Source organism: Hakea prostrata, chromosome 7 (assembly GCF_041222555.1).
Source record: "Hakea prostrata isolate BN-2017 chromosome 7, UWA_Hpros_2, whole genome shotgun sequence".
In the NCBI taxonomy this organism is placed as follows: Eukaryota; Viridiplantae; Streptophyta; class Magnoliopsida; order Proteales; family Proteaceae; genus Hakea; species Hakea prostrata.
In genome coordinates, this window is record NC_142606.1 from 56,528,770 (window position 1) to 56,533,645 (window position 4,876).

Sequence of the window (4,876 nt, forward strand, 5' to 3'; positions counted from 1 at the left end):
CTTCATTACAGCTAGGGCCTTTTTGTTTGTCTTATTCCAAAGGATCAGTTCGTTTTTCTGTGCTTGAGTGGGATTTTCAATTTCAACTGGCTTAGGTTCAGTGAGGCATATATCCCACTCTCTTAAACACAAGTAGACGTCTAAATCTTCTTCCCACCTTTTGAAATTATCTCCGGTGAGTTTTGGAATATCGGAGAAATTGGAAGACATCTTGATGGTACTGAAAATGACATATAATTATCAAAAATCAATCTTAGGCATGCATTTAATAATAATGACAAAATATACACTGTCAAATAAAGAAAAAAAAATACCATCATTCTAGTAAGAGTTACCGACTGTTACTACATTTCAACCTTTGGGTTGAGAATGCACTAGTCCCCTTACAATTTGCAATTACCGCGAAATATTCAACTTTGAAAGTGCCACCACCTTTGGGTTAATGGTACTTCTAAGTCATCATATTCCTTTAAAAACATGTGCATTATCATACTTTGATGATGACACCTTTGGGTGAACATCATCAAATTTACTGCAGTAATTATATATACCATGGATCACAAAATATCAAGATAAAAATTATATTTTACCACTTTGGTGGATTCCATATAATTCTATCATGACATTATATAATCCTTTTTGCAGTAATTTAAAAAGAGATTATTTCAATAATGCAAAGAAAATGCACAATCAACACTGAAATAAAAAAAAAACTTTAATGGAGAAACCAAAACACGAAACCAACTAGAGATCGTTGATGTACAATAATTGCTATCCGATCACAAAAAGTTAAATTTTAAATTTCAAAAGTTTCCAAAGAAACTATAAACCCAGTTTCCAAAGAGTTAAATTTCAAAAGTTAAATGTACAAAAGTTAAATGATTGCGTCACCTTTTTAGGGTAAACAATAAACCCAGTTTCCAAAGAAACGATTATTATGAATTTTAAAATTCTAAAGTTGAAAGGTACAGTCAGCCTTTTTAGATAACTGTAAACCCAATTTCCTATGAAAGGTTTCTTTTAAAATTTAAAAATTCTAAAGGTCAAATATCTTGCCACCTTTTTAGGTAACAACCCACGAGTCGCCTTAGGCCGAGCGCTTCCTCCGTGAAAGAAGGGGTGGCGTGGTATTCCACGAGGAAGGTTTTAAGAAAATAAAAAATAAAAATCGTGGCGTGCGATTATTGTGCGATAGGCGCAAAGCAGCAATCTGGGTCTTCAATGTCGCTTTGCTGCTCTAGATTTGCAAGCATGGTGATTGAGTGACCCGACATTTAACAGTCACGCAACCCAATTTTCATATATGTCAAAAGCAACTAGCAACAGAACAAAAAGGTGAAAAACAGTCACGCATCATCTCATGGGTAAAAATCCACTGAAGTGGGAATCCTTAATCGGATGAACAGGAAAGCCCGAAGGCTGTTCCCATCCTGTCAGAGGAGATGTCAATCGCCTCTCATTTTAACAGAAAAATCCATTGTGAGAACATCAAGACAAAGATAAAGAAATCAATTTCTTTGTCATTATCTCTCTACACGGAAGCGTGATTCTCCAAACCAAAAACGTATTTGTGGAACGTATGAAAAGAGACAGCAGATGCATGAATTAAGGTTTCAATTAACACATGCAAATCTAGGGTTTCAATTAAAACATGGATTTTCCCTTTGGACCTGTAGTGCTAAAACAAATCAACATTACACCCAGCTAATTATACAATAGAAATAAAAAAAATTCCTAACCTTCAATTATTATAGGAAAAAAAAATGGCTCTGACCAATTGTTGGATCCACCAGGATCTATATTATTTCAATAATAATTAAAGCATGTTATGAATACAATCGCGGAAGCGTTACCTGTAGTGTGTTCTTGTTGTAGATCCTCCCTTTGCTCTCCCTTGAATCTTCCGTAGCCTTTCACCTTTTTAGGATCCTTCGTTTGAGTGTTTGTGGAAACAATCTCAAACCCAAATATTGTGTGTGATGGCTACGGGGACCCAAGAAGCTATTTATAAAATAAAACCCTAACCTTTAACCACTCCCACAATAGTAAAGGTCAGTAATACCCCTGAATGAATATGGGCCCAGATAAATGGACTAGTGTTAGTTAAGCCCACAAAACCCAACATATTGTTCATATCTATTTCCATTAATTGTATTATTGAATTTGTATTTTTCCATCTAGAATCATATATTGCTACCAGGGCTTTAGTGCCTAAGTGTTTTCGAGTAAGGGATTTTATTCCAACTACAAATATTCCAGTGTGTATTAATTTAATATGCTTTGGTTTTAATAATATTTTTAATTCATTGTCCACCATTGGTAATCTGATGGTTTGTCCTTCTAAACAACTTACAATTTCTTCGTTTTTATGTCTTATAAATACGGTATCTCTTGGGAAGTTTGCTGTATTATATAAGGTTTTAGGGTTTTTTAGATTTAAAGCATTATTCCTAAATATTTCTATATTTTCATTTATATCTACAATTTCTGTTATTTTATTTTCTTGTGGGCTTTCTGAAGTTTTGGAGGACTGTCCTACTAGCTGTCTATTAGAAAATTTTCTTATCATTTTACTCATGATTTTTGCACGTAAAATTTAGCTAGGGGTTTTGGTTGTTTGAGTCTATCTATTCCTGTTGTCTTGTTAATATTTAGATTTTCTATTTGAGATAATATATCATTTACTGTGGTTTTCTTTGGTATTAAATCTTGTAATAAAAGTAAATCTTTGTGCAATTGTTCTATGTTATTTAGGAGTTTTAAATGTAATAGTATAATTACATTATTTTGTTTAAGGAGAATTTTATCAGTGGGTTGTCCTGGATCATATTTTGATAAGCCTTCTGTTTTTGGGTAATATTCTTTGGCTTGTTGTAAAATTTGTTGATATATAAGGTTGTCTTCCATAGCCTAATATCCTATTTGTTTAATTATCTTTTCTAAATGTTCTAATTTTTCCATTATTTGATCACATCTAATATTTACTTTATTACATCTTTCGTTTAATAAATTAAATATTTCTTTATACTTTATATGTCTATTTTGCTCTTGTTCAAAGAAAAAGTTTAGTTTATGTATATCTTCACTTGTAGGTAATTGTTGTAATTTTAATTGGTTTGTTACAGACATAATTTGTTCTAATTCACTTTTTATGTAATCTTGATTTTGTCTAAGTATTATTAGTTCATTTTTATAATTTTTATTTTCTTGGTCCATTTAGTAATATTCTCCTGAATTATGATAATCTTCAAATAAACTGTCATTTTCTTCATTTACTCTAATTATTTATTCAAATTGTTTTAATAATATTCCAATTTTTTCAAATAATTCATAATTTTGTTGTCTAAATTCTTTTAGAAGTTTTCTTTATTCTAGGGTATGGCCGTGTGGTCCTAAATATCTTGGAGCAGTTAACCGATGTATACTATCATAATTATTTCTGATTTGTTGTTTCAAGATTACTATCTCATCACTTATATCTTTTTGTTTTTGGATTTCTATTTTCATTTCTTGAGTTTTTATATTTATTGTTTCGATTAAAGTTAAACTTCTATCAAATGGTTCATATCCGTAAGATATAGCTAATTTCATTTTCATATTTTCTATATTGTTATACCAAGGGAGTTCTTCGTCAGGTTGATCGAAATAACTCGAAACCCTATGTATACAATATTTTTGTCTCTTTGATCTTGTGTCTTCTTTTAATTGTGTATATTGTGATAATAATTTTGAATTTGTGGATTCTATGGATGACGCTAATATACCAAAAATAAGTTCTCTTATATCAATAGGTAAAGTTATTCCTTGACTAATAGTTTCTTCAGGGAGTTCAATAATATTTACTGCATGTTTAAAATATTCTAATAGGCTACAAAAGGCCATTTTCTTTCCGTTAGTTGTTTGACTATGTTGTAAAGCAGATATATATACTGTGTATATTTCTACTAGTTTTTGCATAATTATTCAAATAATTTGTTACCAATATGTTTATACTTCAAGATGACTCATGATGCAAATTGTGCTAATTCTTTTTGTTTATATTCTAAGATAGCCTTTAATCTATCTATTTGGTATCTTCTTACTAGTATTGGTGGTTGATTATCTATTCTCCAACGTAAATTGTCTGGGATATTATCAAAGAACCAATACAGAGAGCACTCCAAGTCCATCAACTAATCCGATCTTCAACGGGGGCGCGCCCCAAAAAAAAAACACAAAAAACATCAACACTCATGGATTTCAATCCAGCCACCAAGCCTTCTACAGAAATGGCCCAAAGCTGACTTCTTGCCTTATTTCGGGTTGTCGGACCTACAAATAACAGGGTTTCCGGGTCAAGGTTAGGGCTGGGTTTCACAGTTTTTACCCAGCCTTCTTGAAAAAAGTGTTAAGTTCATCCCATCTAGACATTACAGCCTTCTGAAGCGTAGAAGATTTTGTTTGCTAAACAAAAGTTCCAGCATGAAGTTGATGCCTGGTGGAACTACACCCATCTGATTCTTGAAGATTTGCATGTTGGTGTGGTTACTTGGGAAATCTTTAAAGAAGCATTTTGTAAGAATTATTTCCCAGAAGCTGTGAAAGATGCTAAGGAAACCGAGTTCATGGCTCTTGCTCAAGGACCTTGTTGGTGCAACCTAGAGGGGGGTGATTAGGTTGTACCTAGTGGTTTATAACAATTTTCTGGTTTAGTTGCAATTTCAAAATGAATTGACAGTTCAAGATAAAATCTAATGAAAACCACACAATCACAAACACGGAATTTATAGTGGTTCGACTCTACGAGTCTACGTCCACTCCTCTCTTAGTCTCAAGAGAGTGTTTCCACTAACGAATCTCTTTCAATACAGTGGGTAGAGAAACAAACCCTTACAAT

General features: G+C 32.3%; 1 non-coding gene across 1 annotated transcript; it reads right to left on the minus strand.

Moving 5' to 3' along the window:
• Window positions 1-1,327: 1,327 nt before the first annotated feature.
• LOC149011447 (U6atac minor spliceosomal RNA) lies at window positions 1,328-1,472 on the minus strand. Its single transcript, XR_016174911.1, has one exon. It is a non-coding gene; the product is annotated as a U6atac minor spliceosomal RNA (small nuclear RNA).
• Window positions 1,473-4,876: the final 3,404 nt, after the last annotated feature.